Genomic DNA, 18,267 nt, shown 5'->3' on the forward strand with positions numbered 1-18,267 from the left:
ATGAAGTACTTGAATATGGTTTAAAAAGGATTCTGTTACAGCAACTAAAGATATGAGGGAAGAGACTAAAAAGATTAAAAAAAATGAGACTCTGAAAGCTCTGTCTGGATTTGGATAGCAAGATAAAAGCAGTGAAAATATTTTAGTCCCTTTAGTTTTATACCTAGGTGAGGCATATTTTTGTCAACCAGAGAAGTTGTTGATAGCAATTAATAAAGAGTTGAAGGACTTTATCTAGGAAGGGAAGAAGGCAAGAGTTGAACAAGATAAGTTGATCCTTTGAATAGAACAAGGTGGTTTAGGATCACCTGATTTGAAGGGATATCTCAGAGCTACACAGTTAAGTCTGCTATACATCGCACAAACAAAAAGCTATAATTCAAAGTGGAAAGAGATGATGATGAAATGGGGGGGGGGTTCAAGAAATAAAGAGAGGGCTGGGATTTTGGATACAGAACCTTCAGAGGAATCACAATAGCCATGCAGTATATTATATTCATAAAGTAGCAGAAAGTTGTCTAAGAACTATGCCAACACTGGACTGGAGAAAGGAGATTCTATTTATAGGGATGACTGCAGCTAGGGGTACATAGAATGGGCAAGATGGGGCTGGAATTTACTGAAGAAATCTAGCAAAGGAACCCAAGTATTGGAAGCAAATAATTGAGAGGGAAATGTAATAGAATGGGAAGAGACTGCAAGCTAGAAACGGCCTTCCCTATCAAAGATTGACAGAGTATAATCAAAGAAAAATGAATAGGAGGATCCTAAGTGAAAGACCAGCACTGTTAGACTTTTTAGTTGAATCTAGAACAGAAGCTGCCATTAAAAAAGGAATAATTAGTAGGGCATATAAAATGTTGCACAAGTACTATAGGAATCAGTAAGAGAAGGCTAGAAAGGATTGGGAAGAGAGAGTTTATAAGCAATTCACAAAGAAACAATGGGAAAATATATGCATGCCTCCCAAATATGCAACAAAGTCTAGAAGATTTAGGATTTTTGCTTGAAAGTGTTTGCATTGGTATTTTTATACTCCAAGCAGGTTCCAAATAATTTTTTCTCAGGTAATTTGCAAATGTTAGAGGTGTGATGGGGTGGAAATGAGTAATTTGTGAACATATTTTTGTAGTGTAATGAGTTAACAGACTTTAAATATTCCCTGCAGACTACTCTGTCAAAAATACCAAGTGAGCGAATTGGTGTAAGCAAATTATTTTTTGAGCTGTGATACAGGATCTGAATTGCCTAGCCGTAATAAGGCCTTGCTGAGTTAATTCTAGTGGCTGCCACAAAAGCAGTTACTAGAAAATGAAAATTAACATTTAAACCAATGATGCTAGAAGTAGTGATGTAGTAACAGAGATAAAGCAACTGAAAGTGGGATCTTTAAGAAAAGGGTAGGAGCAGAAAATGTAGAAAAAATGGGAGTTGTGGGAACAATATATGCAGGATAATGTTTTGGAGGAGGAATGAGTTTTAAGGGATGGCAGGAAATGAATGAGCTGTGCAATGTTTAATTGACAATGATTGCATAGAAGGTTATATGTGATGCAATGTATAATGTTTGCAACCAAAAATATGTCAATATGGTTTGTTTTTATTTATATAAATACATGATTGTCTATATATGTAATAGTTAAATAAAGATGTATTTTTTAAAAAAGATTTAAAAGCCAAAAATGATACTGATAAGGAATTTTTTGGCTGAGGTAGCATTTGCTTTCTGTGTTGTTACATATAGCAGTAAAATAATTGCTCTGCCATAGTATATTTACCTCATGACTCAGCTGAAGGGGCCATTGGTACACCCAGACTTGCAGAAACTCCTGCCAACAGCTTTGAAGATCTTGCCTTCTTAAAATTTGGGCACCACCTTTTAAAGGACCAGCTAAAAACACATTAGGGAAATGTGAGATCTAATAGTAGGAAGTTCTACTTGGCTAAATGAGAGGTTTTCTGTTTCTCCCTCTCAACAAAAGAGGAATCAAGTGCCTAGTATAGTGCCTTTAATTCTACAGTACTTTTCAGATTTGCTCTCAGCAGGATTAACCTTCTCATTAGTGATCTTAGCCTGCTTACCAGTGGGTCCCCCATTAGCCTCAATATTACTGCTAAAGAAATTTATCAAAGGGACATCAACCTACGTTCCTCTAGAAGACCAGTGCCACCACCATGGAGCTTATCTTTCATGCTCAAAAAACTAGATAGCTGCCAACAAAGTAATAACTTGACTAGAGCTATGTGGATAGCTGCCAACAAAGTAATAACATGATTAGAGCTATGTGGAATTGTTAAAAAAATCAGTAAAAGTTATTCTGTGTAAAATTTGGTTACTGACTAATAATCACACTGCCTGGATGCCAGCAGAGAAGAAATTTGAAGAAAGTAAGTAAAAAACATTAGAGATGAAGAAAAGCTCAGACTGTGAAGAACTTTGCAGCTTTTCAAGTTTTAGCCTTATTGGATGAGATGACTTCCAGTAAATTAGATGAAGAAATAAATCAAATGCACTCAGAGTTACTTTAAGTGAGACACTGATGGACTTTGACAAAAGACTGGAAAAGATAAAAGAAGGTTTAAATAGCTATTCAGATTAGCTGATAAAGCTGCAGAAGACAAAGACTGAAATGAAAATATTTGAACTTCAGGCCTCTCAAGAAGAGATGTTTAAAAAATAATAAGAGTTAGAAGGCAAATCACTCAGAGAAAAAAAATGAGATTTTTTTTTACTGAACCAAAAAAATGGAAAGAATAGCTTGAACAATACTGGACTTGTTTTCCACAGCAGTATATGTTAGTTGAAAATTGTCCATTAGAAGGCAGAGGAAACCTATGTTATTAAATATGCAATTGCACCAGCATACACTGCATCTGACAAAATCAGGACAGAAGGGAAAACTTTTAAAATTTGTGGGCACCATAGGGTTTGAGGGAAATCATTATTCTCTGTACACTAGACAGAATAGAAACAAGTTGATCACAGCAATCAGGTGATGTTGAGAGGTAAGTGTGAGGTTCAGATTATTAAAACAGGCTATATTCAAAATATTGTTTCTGGAAAATCAGACATTTTTTATGCAGAACAGGCTATGAAGGAACTAAAAAATGTTCAGCCAACAAAAAGCAAGCCAGTAAGCTTGAAGGGGCTCAGCTTCTCAATCTTCTGACAAAAAATGCAAAGAGTGAGAGACTTTGCCATTTTCCCATTGTTAAAAATACAATGCTTGAGTTACACAAAAAAGTCTAGGAACAGATTTGCAGAATCATCAGTACATTTTACTTCAACCAAAGACCAGTGTTGGAAAATTGAAATGGTAAGAAAGACCAGCAAAAATGTGAAATTAATGAAAACTTAAGTAAACTGTAAAGCATCAATTCCACTAGATAGCTTGGCTATTTGAACTGCAAGAAGTGAATGAAAAAGATTGGATATTTATTGACAATTTTAAAAGTTGAGGAAAAACTGCAAACTATAATCCCCATGTTGTCATCAAGGTTTAGAAGGGCACTGATTGGGTAAAACATTTTTTTTAAACTTTTCCTGATATAATGTATCTTATTCTGTAAAATAGTCCTGTATAATATGCAGTCAGTGATATTTTAAATGTGATATTATGAAAGAGTTTTATCAGTGATTGCTGTATATGCTAGTTGTGACACCCCTGCACTAGCCCAGTAATCAAGGACCCTCAATCCTCACCACTAGCACCAGTGAGGGACACACAGTAAAGTACAATTTCCCTTAAGAGCACACAGAGATCACAGTCAGTCTAGGGCTAGTTTCTGCCTCTTTCTCCAGATCCCCAATAAGACTCCCCACTGGCACAGCTATAGGATTAAGATCTCAGCTGCATGGCCAAGCCAAAACCTCCAGCATCCTCTCTGTCCAACCAATGCTTCATGTCCCTGCCCAAGTAGCTGACACACACACACTTTGAGATTTGATTTATATACAAACACACAGACACTCCTGGAGAAGGCTGGCACAGGTTTACTAGCTATGCCCGCTTCTGCCCAGACTATAAGGTAGTTATCACTGCCATCAACCACTACATATCCCTTACAAAGGGTGCCCAATCCTACTGTGTAATGTTACTATTATCCAAATGGTAAGTGTGACCAAGAGCAAGGCTATTGGAGTGGCCTATACAGTGTCACCAAATACATATGTAAGTACTCTTAAGACCTTACATATCTCTAAAACCAGCCACAATTAAAAGGTTTAAATACATTTAATAATAAGTAATAAAATAACAAAACAATACTCAAACAACACAGTAATTACAGAGTTCAGAATCACAGGAAATATTTTAAAACAACATTGCAGGACAGTCTCAAATAAATACAGAAAACATCTAAACTAATCTTTGCTATATTCCTATTTATATCTAAAATATACTATGCCCTAAATAACATACTTACAGAGCAAGGCAAATGCAGATGGATGTTTCTAGGTCCAAGACAAGATACAAAATGCACACTCTCTCTCTAAGAGAGTTCTTAAAGTAATATCACATATTGCTGCTGGGTTAGCCTGGATGACATCACTCTTTGCCATCTACCTTCAGTTCCTAGGCTAACAAAAACTTAATAAAATTTAACATTTCTGTGTGAAAAATACGTTTCTCTCAGAAGTGTGCAGCTGCTAGGAAGTCATAGAGCAATAAAATCACTTTTAAATTTGAAACCTAGTAATTATTTCTGTTTCAAGACAATAGGAAGACCTCTAGCTCTAGACATTGTGTCTGCTTGCTGCACTGAAACACAACCATAAAACACTTTGATTCCAACTTATTTTCTTGAAGTTTTGCAAGTTAACTCTGTATGTTCCAGCTTCTACTATTAAAACATACATTTGCACAGGTATATAGTTTATATAAATTTCTGTTCTTTTCCAGTAGGGTACACTGTGGTTACATTCTTGAAGCTCAGTACATAACATACATTTACATTTACATTTATACTCTTACATTTGTAGGACAAGCACATGAATAATATTACTATTCACAAATGACACAATTATTTACACAATTCCAAATAGCAGGGCTGGTAATGTCACATTTCTATAAAAATCAAATTAATATTGTCAAGTGACATATGATTATTTAAAAAATTCCAGATAGCTGGACTGACAGTATTTCCCCTGGTGTCACACTAGTGATACCAAAATAGTAAGGTACTTTTATAGTTGTCATCCAGGGTTTACAATGTAACAAGATACATTCTTGAAGGAAGCAAAATAAGGTTAATGTAATTTTGGGCTGCAAGTGGGAATGTAAAGTGTATTAAAAGCTGAAAATTCTTCAGAGTTGGCTATCAAAGATATGAAATGAGCTGATACTTATGAACAAATAATATTATTCTTGCCAGGAGCAAAAATAGAAGATGTGAGGCAAGCTTTGGAATGCCTTAATATAAGGAGGTATGGATCTGTTTTCATTCATGTTGTTCCAAATGATGTCACCCGCAAGGATTCTCTGTTGGGGAACTGACAGCCCTCTTAGATACTATAGCCTGTACGGGTGTTAGGACGTGTTTTTCACAAATCACCTATAGAAAGGCTAGTTAGGTCACTGTAAATTAAAATATGTTTTGGGTAAATACCTATTTGGAAAAAATGTCCTGTTTTAAAAATTGGAAATGTGTAGAGCATCCAAGCCTAGTTTTGGGCACACATGTTTAGACAGGATTGTGTGCAGTGTCAAGTTCAGGGAAGAGAATTTTTGCAGCAGATATTTTGCAATATTTGACAAACGCTAGACAGGGTTTTTGCCATTTTGACAATTTAACAGTTCACAGATTGCAACATTTCATACATCTCTGAAGGTTGATAATGCTAGGAGCATTAATAATAATTTTTTTTTATTTGGAAAATTTGCTACGTTCCCACAAAATTGATGTTATTGTTTGTGAAACATGGTTAAAGAACAATGACTGGAAACCAGTTCTGTCAGGGTATAAATGTTTTTACTGTAATAGACATTCTAACAAAAACTCAGGTGGAGGTGTTATGATAGGGATTAAAGATAGCTATGAGACCTGCAATTTTTACATGTTCAATGATAACACCAATACTATAGACGGTCTAACTGTGACAATAAAGACAATCCTGGAACATATAACAATTGTTGGAGTGTATAGACCACCAAAGTCAAGTGCAGATGACCAAGAGGAATTCATACATTTCTTGCATGAAACACAGGAGGGAAGAATAATACTAGCTAGGGACTTAAATTTACCACAAACAGACTGGAATAATATTGATTACACAATGACAGGCAATTAGCATTACAAAATGTGCACGCTGATTGGCCTAAATCCGACCTATACTAATGGACAAAAGTACGGTCACCCAGACTTTTTCCATTTGTATTTGCCTGTTTTTTTGCCTGTGTGAGCACAGGTAAAGATTGCTTTAATCTTGCTATGTTATACGTTTAACATAGCGAGATGGAAGATAGCTATGTTATATGTTTAACATAGCGAGATGGAAGATAGCTATGCTATATGTTTAACAGTGAGATAGCTTTAAAAAAGGGAATGGAAATCTTCTTTTCTCTGTTGATTTTTTTAAAGATATCTCGCTATGTTAAACTCATTTAACATAGTGAGATAGCTTTACAAAAGCAAAGGAGATCTTCTTTTCTCCGTTGGTCCCTCTACACAGCTCTGATGTACTGCATAAGCATGGGAACACAAGTTCCATACGCATGCACAGTACATCAGAAAAAGCCCCAGGATAGCAGAAAACCATGGAAGGGCACCATGGAGGTATTATACAAAGACATTATTTAAGAAAAGTATTATTTTTCTTAATGTCATTGTATAATAGCAATAACCCATGTCTGGGTGTGGGTAATGCTAGATGTACCCATGGTTGTCTTTGTTCGCCCTCGTGACCAAACCACACCACCTGTGGGTAAATATAGCATTACTCACACCCAGATGTGGGTTATTGCTTAATTCAACAACATTAGTAAGGAAATTATTCACAGCGTATATTCAGGAACATCAGTTGCTTCAGATTGTAAAAACAAAACCTACCAGGGGATGGAACATACTAGACATTGTTTGTGTTCCCAAAGAATTTACTGTAACTTTGTCAGGTTTTACCACCATTGATGTGCAGTGATCATGGTGTTATAAAGGTTAATTTGTTGCTAGATAATTCTGCCAAACTGAAATCTAAGCCAATGCACAGAATGAAATCTAAGCCAATGCAGAGAATGTTAATTACAGATTATATGGAAGAAAAACAGTTACTATGTAAAGCTAACTGGAGTGAGGTGTTCAGTGGAAGAACTGTGGATGGAATGTGGAAAGTTTTGAAAGGGAAATTTTTTGAGTGCAAAAAAATGTTTAACATCAGGATCTAGGCCTACAACATCAGGGGCCATATATTTCCATAAGAACAAGATATCTGAGTAAGGTGAGAGGCAAAACATAAGAAATGGAAGAGAGGTCAAACTACAACTTTTAAAACTGAAATAAGCTGGACAAACAGATTAAGCATAGTGTGAGACAAGATCAAGAAAAATTTGAAGAAAATTTATATAAAGATATTGACCATAATAGGAAACCTTTTTATAGATACATAATATGTGACAGGAGTAAAGACACACAAATTGATAAACTGTATGCAGATTCTAAAATTTATTGTCAGACACAACAGATTATAGATATATTTACAAATCGTATAGGTTCATAGATTCATAGGTAGGTACTAGGCTATCGGCCCAAGGGCCTACGTAAGACTAGCCAGCAAGGTTCCATAGCTTATGCCACCCAAGAAAGTTATTTTCCTGTGCCACTGTCCAGCAGAGACACAGAAGTGATCCCTGGGTGTATTTCCTATTTCCCATCCACTCATCAAGATTTTTTTTATGCAAAGCAGTTTGGCTCCACATAAGGGGTGATAAATTGTCAGAGTGAAATCCAGGTGACTCCAGATACTGGAATCAGATTATATTGAAAAAGAACTGTGCAAACTGGATCCATACAAAGCACAGGGAAGAGACAGAATTAGTAACAATGACCTGAGAAAACTTCAGCAACAGCTTGCAGTACCATTATATCTATTATTCACTAGGCCATATAAATATGGGAAGATTCCTCAAGATTGGAGACATTCGCTTATTAAGCCTGTCTTTAAGGGAAAGGAGAGTAGGAGTAACTTAGAGTCTTACAAAACCCTTAAGTCTACTTTCAGAGTGTGGAAAAATAATGGAGAAGGTAATATTGGTGCTGTGATGTAATTAATATAGATTTAACTTCAGCATTTGACAGGGTCATACACAAAACACTTATCAATAAATTAGTACAACTAGGTATTGATGTACTCTTGATAAGATGGATAGCTCTATGGCTTACAAATAGGACATGGCAAGTATCATACAGCAACTGGACAGGTGAAATCCTTGGTTACAGCCAGGGTATTCCACAGGGCTCTGTCCTAGGCCCTTACTTGTTTAGATTTTATCTTTCAGACCTAACTTTTTCAAATGAGGTATTCTACAGTCTGCATGCAGACAACCTGAAATTGGGTAAACTGATTGCATGTGTTACTGATAAGGCATGCCTGCAAAATAATTTGACCATTTGGGCACATGAGAATAATATGCTGATAAAAAACATAAAATAAAAAACATCAAAAACTAAGCATATGAGATTTGGGAGACATAAATTGAAAGGTGCAAATCTCTAATACAGCACACAGTGATTAAAACTGTAGACTCATTTAAGGACCTGGGTATACGGGTAGATTCAGCTATGAGTTTTTCTAATCATGTTAACCAATTGGTTAATGATAGTTATAGAACTATAGTTTGTATAAAAAGATTTATAACCAAAAATAATGAAGTCATTGTTTGTTAGTTATATTAGACCCAAACTTGAGTGTAGAATGAGAATATGGAAACCGTATAAGAAAACAAGCATGAGTAAACTGGAAAGAGTACAGCGGAAATATACCAAGGACATCTATGGATGTGAAAATTTAAGTTATTATGAAAGACTAAAATATCTGAACTTGTGTAGTGTCTCTTACAGATATCTAAGAGGAGGTTATATTCAGGTATATAGGGCATTTAGGGACCGCTACCGCTGGGAATGTTTGGGTTATCAAAAAGTACTAGATAATTATCAGACAACCTATGTAGAAGATTCTACAGGAATGAGAAGAGTGCTAATTGGTTGTCTGACAGAGTAGCTGATTCATGGAACAGACTATCAAATTACATTAAAGCGAGTACTAGTTTAGATATTTTTAAGAACAGCCTGGACACTTATTGTGGGAACAAATGTTTTGGTATATTGGCAAGCTAGAATGGCATTAATGCCTGTGCTTGAAATATTTGCATGTATGTATGAGTGTGTGTGTAAATATATATATATATATATATATATATATATATATATACACACACACACACACACACACACACACACAAAAGATGATCATTTCCAGTTTTATAGAGGTGCATGTCTAAATTAATGTACTTAGTTGTTGACATGATTTGAGATTTGTTTTAAACAGACTTGAAAACAGAAAAAAAATGAAAACATGAAAAAATGGTAGAAGGAAGAAAATGAAAACATGAAAAATGGTAGAAGGTACCTAATAGCATCTGTTTTAACTAAAGGCAAGTAGCCTGCAGTTGTATACAGTTAATTATGAAAGGTCTTAACAGTGTGTTCTCAATGAAATCTGCGGTGTAATTAAGTTTTAAAGGGATGTTGGCAAGTTCTGTGAAACTGTGTGCTTGGAATGGAATCTGTGAGGTATAATGTAATTAATTTTTAAAGGAATAGTACAAGCAGTTCCAAGAAAATAAAACAGTAAAGTAAGAAATGAACATTGCCACAACAGTCAGGAAATCCTTCTATGTGGCACACCTCATCACTAAGGGCTTTTCATCCAGAAAAAAGGAGGTCATTGTCCCACTGTACTCATCCTTCATTAGACCCATTATAGAATACAATGCCTCATTTGGTATGTACCTCTCAAGACATCTGCAACAACTGGAAAGACCGCAGAAATACCTAACTAAAAGAATCACAGGCCTAAAGCAGGTACCCTATGCTGACCATCTAGAAAAAACTCCAGTTATACTCTGTCACATATTGTCTACTCAGAGGCAATCTCTGCTTAACATACAAGGTCATGTCAAACCCAGAGTTGTTGGACATGCTGCACTTAAAGAAATCCCAATCCCTCAAAGCCACACGCTCCAGGGATCTAAACCTTGTCATCACAATGAACAAAACATGATGGAAGGATAGGTTCCTGGCCCAGAGACTCCCCAGACTCTGGAATAGACTGCCCATACATGTCAAGCAGAGCACCTCTTTGGCCCTCTTCAAAAGGAACCTTGATGAATGGATGGGAGTTAAGAAATTCACCCTGGGGATCACGTCAGTCACCTTGCTAGACAGGGGTCCAGGGAAGTAAATATTGTGGGAAGAAATAGCCAGGGAATTGTTATGGCTAGGCTTGTATAGGCCCTAGGGCCGATAGCCTAGAACCAACCTATGAAGTTTGAAACTATGAGAAGTGAATAGGTACATAAGTAGTTGCCTCCCCAAGGCATTAAGTATAATATTGCATAATTTAATTTATTTATTTCAGAGAATCTAGTATACTTTTTTAGGCTAAAAGTTTACAGAAAGTGTTCAAGTTGTTTTTCACATCTGGGGGGAATAGAGGAAAGAATAGTTACAGCATGTTTCCCACTTATACATATTGCTATCGCATACATCAGCATGGTAACCTTAACTTAAGAAAAAACGGGCAAGAGTCCCTTACTCAATGCAGTAAGCCTCTGGTAGCTGCATCGCAACACTGTTACTGGGATTAACATTGATCTGGAGAAGTTTACAGCTCTTGAAAATTGTTTAGTAGATGAAAGCACTTACATTTCACTTGAGTTACTAAATAAAGACTTAGCTTTTAGCTCATCCAAACTGTGTTATTATTTTACTTAATGTCAGAATAGATAATATATGTGGGTGCAGCATTCAGTTTGTGGCAACTATTCTTTTTTGGATAGGTAGAAATCCTTTTTGGAAAGTATGTATAGTTTTATGCATATTTCACAAGAGCCTGTATGTTTTATTGAAAGCTTTGAAACCCATCCAGTAATTATACCAGGTCATGTACCAATAACAACTAACATAAAGATGCAGAGTGATGATGGAAAACTGCGATATTGGCACTTTTCCACTTATCTGTTAAAGTAAGAAGTTAAGGAATGGGTAGTGGATGTGATACAAGAAAGGAAGATAAATATTACTTCAGAAGGGATAACTAATGAGTGAGATAAAATGAAAATTGAATTTAAAAACATGGCAGAACTAAACTAAAAACAGATGTACAAAAGAAGTAATATAAACAGGATGAACAAATGTTAAATGTGCAGAAGATGGGGACACTCACAGACTTGGAAGTGGAACAACTGCAGAATGCTAATAGGAAAATAAGGGGGTATTTGGGCAATATGTTCACTTTTAGAAAAGTTGTTAAGCAACTATTTTTGATAACAAAAACTCTAGGGAGAAAAAGTTTTTAACTTTACTTGGGTAATGAAAAGTAGAAAGAGTTGCAGGCACATTTAGGGAGTTTCACAAAAACAACAAAAAAGAAAAGGCAGCAGCCTGAAAAACAACGCCAGTTCATAAAGGAGATTTATTGCAACTTAGCGCCTCGGCATAATAGCCTTCAATGAGTATAGGTTACAAACACACACCCACTCCAATATATAACATAATTAATCAAACAATTAAATCAATTAACCAATAAAAAAATATATTAACATTTAAAAAAGAAATATCTAGTATGGAAGAAAGATGCCAATACTATTCATACAAAATTTATAATAAACATTTTAAATTTACTTCTAAATTCAAACCATTAGGAGACATAGTATTATACTTCAAGATATAAATAGTTTCTTTGAATAATAAAATATTTTTAATTAATTTATCATCCCCTTTTCTAATGAAAATACTTTCTAAAACGCAACATTCAAACATTTCTATATTACTATTATGACATTCCATAAAATGTGCAGCAATAGGGCTAGTTAGTACTCTTTTTTTAATATCTCTAACATGCTCTTGCATTCTAGTTTTAAATTTTCTTTTTGTCTCACCAATATAATATAATTTACATGGACATCTAACACAATAAATAACCCCTACAGAATTACATGAAAATTATTATTAGGAATAAATGGAATTCCGTTAATATTGTCAAAATATGGTTTAATGAATTTACATATATTACACTGGCCGCAAGGATTAGTACCTACTGTAATCAAATTTTTATATATATTATCTAATGGAGAAATATAATAAGTATTAATTAATTTATCAGATAAATTTTGACCTCTTTTGTAAGATATTTTAGGAACAACAGGAAAAATTTTATAAAGATTTTTATCTGAAATTAGAAATTTCCAAAAATATTTAATAATATTCCAAATTCTATCACTACATAAATTATATGTAGTGACAAAATAAATATCTTGCACTTCATGTATAGAACTCCTTAAACATTTATTGTAGTTGCTATTAGAACTAACCTCATTAATAAAAGGCAAATAGTTATTTATTTCCATATTTTTACTAATAATCAGTTTATTACCTTTAATGGAGTTAGTTTTATTCATTAATTTATTAATACAGAAGTCTAATATATCCATATTATATCCTCTTTTCAAGAACATAATAATACTGTCATATATATTCTGTTCTAAATCAAATTCATTATTACACAGTCTAGATAATCTTATAATTTCTCCATAGGGAATAGCAGATAAGGTATGGGGGGGATGGCAACTAGTGCCATAAAGGAACTGGTGACCATCCATAAACTTACGGTATACTGTAGTATGAACCTGATCACCCAATATACCTGTTAACATAATATCTAAATAATGGACTTGACTACCAAATTGTAAACCATCAAACCGTAAATTATATTTGTTATTATTAAGGTCTGAGAAAAACTCATGAACATATTCAATACCACCGCTACAAAGAAATATTAAATCATCTATGTAGCGGTAATAACACAAGACATGATGTTTATAAAATTTGTTAGTATATACATATTCTAACTCAAATTTGCCCATAAAAAGGTTGGCATACATGGGGGCAAAAGATGCCCCATAGCAGTGCCTTTCAGTTGATGGTAAATAGATTGATTGAAACTGAAAAATTATTAGACAGACAAAAGGCAGTCACGTCCATAATATAGTGGGTGGTAGGATTATCCCCCAAAAAGTAAAATAATGCCTGCAAGCCATCAGAGTGTTTGATGTTAGTGTAGAGACTAACAACATCTCGCTAATCCAAAACATATTGTCTGTCCAGATAATATGACTTAATTTGTCAATAAAATCAAAAGAGTCTCTAATATAGGACTCTAACTTAAATACATAAGATGACAAATGATTATGGACAACTATACCTATATTTTGACAAAAATAGTTACTAGCTGAGACAATAGGACGTCCAGGTGGATTAATCATATTTTTATGAAGCTTGGGAAGACAATAGAACGTGGCTAGATTGCAATTCTCTAAACAAAATTTTTTATCAAAATCATCCCTAGAGATATATCCCAATCTTACCCCCTTATCTAATAAAGTGGTACATTCTTTAAAGGCTGTTACATATTTATCATAATCACTAATTTCATAAGTTGATGAATCATTTAAATGTTCCATACACATGTCTAGATATTGCTTATTATTCAAAATAACAATTTTGTTACCCTTATCAGATTTTTTGATGACAATATCATGTCTACTTGAAAGATTTTTCATAGCCAACCATTCATTTTTAGTCATGTTACATAATTTTTGATCATTTCTACATACATTTAACATTTCTTGCATTGAAAAATGAATCATTTCAGAGAAATGTATAATGTTACAATTATTATATGGAGGAATAAACTTGCTATGAAAATTAATACCTTTAGTGTTAAGCATAGAATAAGCTGAAGAATATAGAGGAGACAGAGAATCATCAGAAAAACAGGAATAATAGCTATCTAAACTAGAATCACCATCAGTATCACTATATATCACATTAGAAACCGGCTCATGATAACCATAAGTTTTTCTATCATTTGAGAAAAAATATCTCAAATGAAGTTTTCTAATAAATTTAAAGAGCTCTTGTTTCAATATATGGTGTCTAGGAAAGACAGTGGGAACAAATTTAAGACCATATTGCAGTACAGTTAGTTCTTCATTAGAGATGTTACAACCAGAAATATTAACAACATTATTATCACTTAATAAGACAGGGCTAGAGAAATCAAGTCCATCTACCCCTCTTAAATGTTTGTCTAGATTGCCCTTCACCCGGAGAAGAACCCGTAGCAAAGTCTTTCTTTTTGTATCCTCGTCTGGAATTGTTGCCATCACTCCGAAAACGCTGCTGATGCCCTACCGAATCATTAGCAGCTGGAAGGGATGGAAAGTCAGTATCTGAATCTGTGGTTAAACCATAACCATCAGAGGAAGCAAAAGATACTGAAAGCTGTTTTTTGTTGTTATTTTTAACATTTACTTGTTTTTTTGAAGGGTGAAAAACTTTTTTTCGTTTCCAAAGAAATGCTCGCCCATTGTCATAATCTTTAATGTCTCTCTTAATTTTCACAGATTTGTACTGTATCTGCTCAGTCTCATACTTGTGTAGATTTTCATTCAAACTAGCAAAAACATCATTCACCTTAGACATACCAATATCAGCCAATAATTTAGAATGCATAACATGCAATTGTTCTTGTAACTTTAATAAGAGAAGCTGTTCCCTTTCTACAAGGATCTTAACCCACTCCATAGCACAGTTGTGGGCCGCCGTAAGCCAGCGGTCTTTGAATATTAAATCATCACTGTCTGAATTATCAAACGGTGTCGCTGGGCTCTTAAAAGCCCGTAAGCCTCGTGGGGAAATATCAAGATCCACATATCTTTGAAGCCCTAATAAATTGAAATGGCAGCGTGTTTCTCTAAAAAGCAACTTTTCAAATTCTTTTACATTGTCTTGAATGTCCTGCGGAAGCATAGAATTAACAGTGCGGCCACCTAAAGAACCAAAAGGTTTCATAAATTTCTGCTGCCTATCTTGCAAAAATTTAGTAATATAATCAGAGGAAACGTTACCATAAGGTGCTGCATTCACTGCAGGGTCTGCTCGATGAGAATTGGTAGCGGAGCCGATAATATGTAACCTGCTGTCTGGTTGTATATCCATGGTTGCTGTAGAGCCCAGCACATCCGTAGGAACATTCGTTCTCACCACACCTTCAGTACTCGGCAGAATTGCAGGAAGCCCACCTGTAACGTCCCTTGTAGCCTTTGGTCTAACAATCTGGTCTGAAGCCGCTGTAGAAACAGGAAATAATTGGTTCGTCCCTCTACAACCACCACGAACAGCTGAAGGAGATGCGGCATTAGTAATGTTCACAGTTCTCTCATTATTGCCATCCACAGCGTTAACATTTCTTCCATTATTACCATCCACATTAACAGTGAATCCGTTAACTGACGGAGAGAAATTATCTCTAAAAACTCTAGGAGTGTTTAATAAAGAACTGGTATCCATGTCCAAATCACAAAAACAACAAAAAAGAAAAGGCAGCAGCCTGAAAAACAACGCCAGTTCATAAAGGAAATTTATTGCAACTTAGCGCCTCGGCATAATAGCCTTCAATGAGTATAGGTTACAAACACACACCCACTCCAATATATAACATAATTAATCAAACAATTAAATCAATTAACCAATAAAAAAATATATTAACATTTAAAAAAGAAATATCTAGTATGGAAGAAAGATGCCAATACTATTCATACAAAATTTATAATAAACATTTTAAATTTACTTCTAAATTCAAACCATTAGGAGACATAGTATTATACTTCAAGATATAAATAGTTTCTTTGAATAATAAAATATTTTTAATTAATTTATCATCCCCTTTTCTAATGAAAATACTTTCTAAAACGCAACATTCAAACATTTCTATATTACTATTATGACATTCCATAAAATGTGCAGCAATAGGGCTAGTTAGTACTCTTTTTTTAATATCTCTAACATGCTCTTGCATTCTAGTTTTAAATTTTCTTTTTGTCTCACCAATATAATATAATTTACATGGACATCTAACACAATAAATAACCCCTACAGAATTACATAACTTTACTTGGGTAATGAAAAGTAGAAAGAGTTGCAGGCACATTTAGGGAGTTTATGACAAGAAGAATTGCCAGAGATTCTGTAGAGGTATTAGAGACATTTTGGAAGTTTTATGAAAATTTATATATAAAGTAGACTCAGGTTGAAACCAAAAAAAAAAAAAAAAGGCAGAAATGGAAATATTTATGGAATACTTAATTATGCCAAGGTTAGAGGAAGATGAAGATTGACAACTAGTAGTTAAAATAAGAAGAGATGAAATAAAACAGTGATTTATAATAAACAGGGAGATCTTCAGGAAGTGACTGTATTCATGTGAAAAGTTGTAAGTTAGAACAGAACTAAGTGATAAAGACGTGGAAGGAATATTATCATGTGGTAAGAACAAGTAAGTAAGTATTTTCCCCCAAGTCAAAATTGACTCATGGTGACTCTATGGGTAGACCCTGTATGTTTTTGTGGCATATATTACATAAGTAGATTGTCAAGCCTTTCTTCCATGCAAATACTGCTGCTGCCCAGTAGGGCCTCAACCAGGTTTTGAAACCAGGCCTACCAGTTGATAATCCTGTACCATACCCCCTGTGCTATCAGGCTGATGTCTCATAAAAACATTGGTTATTATAATGTTTTTGTCTATATTAGCTAAGAGATTGGCAAAGATGTCACTAAAATCTCACAAAAGAATTAAGATATGAGTTTCTTCTCTGAGAAGCTGTGTTTGAATAGTGGAACATATCAAATCCAAAATGCATTGTTTGCAACTATGAGGTTTCAGACCTACTTTGTAGAAATCACCTTATATGCTATGCTTGACTATGTTATTTCTTTTATTTGATGAAATGGCATAAAGTAATTAATGCAAATGAAATTTTGCAGTTAAACATTACAAGTATCCAGAATTGATATGTTGTGTCCTAAGCACAAACTTATAACTTGCATTTTTTGAAAATATAGTACATAACCATTTTTCTGATCACGTCTTAATTAAAAAGGCTGTCTGCACTGTGTAAAAGTTGGAATTTTCTTTTTGCTATCAGTACAATTTTGTTTGCATTCTCTATCATGCTGTTGGAGGGTGCACTCCCCTCACTATCTCTAATGATGCAATGCAGTATAGAAGGCATATCTGGACACACACACAGACACACACACACCACATGTATACTTAGGATGTTGATCGTACTCCATTGTTAAGAATGTTTTCTGCATTCAGTGCAAAATAAACCCAAGTCCTTGAATGTATTATTTAATAGCAATAGCTTATTGGGATTGTCTGTCTTTGCATAAAATGCCCTTTTTCAGCAGATGCCTGGGAAAAGAAGCTTTAAGTATAATACATGTACAGAACATGCAAAAAGCAGAAAAGAAAATTTACAATTAATTAAACCAATTTAACAGGTGATAAGGTGTTGTCTCATCATGTTAAAGATACCAGTGATGGAAAATTTCCAGTGCAGAGATCAGACTTAAGGTCACAGATGGTATATCATTGGCTTTCTACCTTCAAGGATGAACTGATACAGGCTGCTCCAAATGTTCTTGTCCATAGGTGGTCATTTGAATGGTCTTCTCAAGAAACCATTGAAGAATTGAAATAAAATGATAGATATTGGCCAAAGTTTAAACTTTTTATGACATACTTCTTGTAGGCCTACTCAGCATCCTAAGATGTGGTCAATTTAAGCACAGAGAAGGCAGTTTAATGTTAAGAGATGTTAATCCCAAGATCTCCTTACTGAGTCTCCCAGAAGGCAAATGTCACTTGACATAGTTCTGGTTACGCATCAGGAGTGCACATGAATGGGTCACATCTGCATGTTTTTTCCATATTGGAAGATCATTACCAGTATCTGTTGGTTCTTGTTATGGTCTCAAACAGCCAAATATAAGATTTTTTATGCTCTTTCCATCAAAGTGTCTTCTAAGAGACCACTCATTCTTGTTTGGAGCTTCTGGATGAAGGATGGATTCTTATTCTCTACCTATTCTTAAGAAAGAAGTTGGGGATTCTCGTCCCACCTTGCCGTAATTTCTAAGAATTTC

The sequence above is a fragment of the Protopterus annectens genome, chromosome 13.part0 (assembly GCF_019279795.1).
Source record: "Protopterus annectens isolate FY-2018-M chromosome 13.part0, PAN1.0, whole genome shotgun sequence".
NCBI classification, from domain to species: Eukaryota; Metazoa; Chordata; order Ceratodontiformes; family Protopteridae; genus Protopterus; species Protopterus annectens.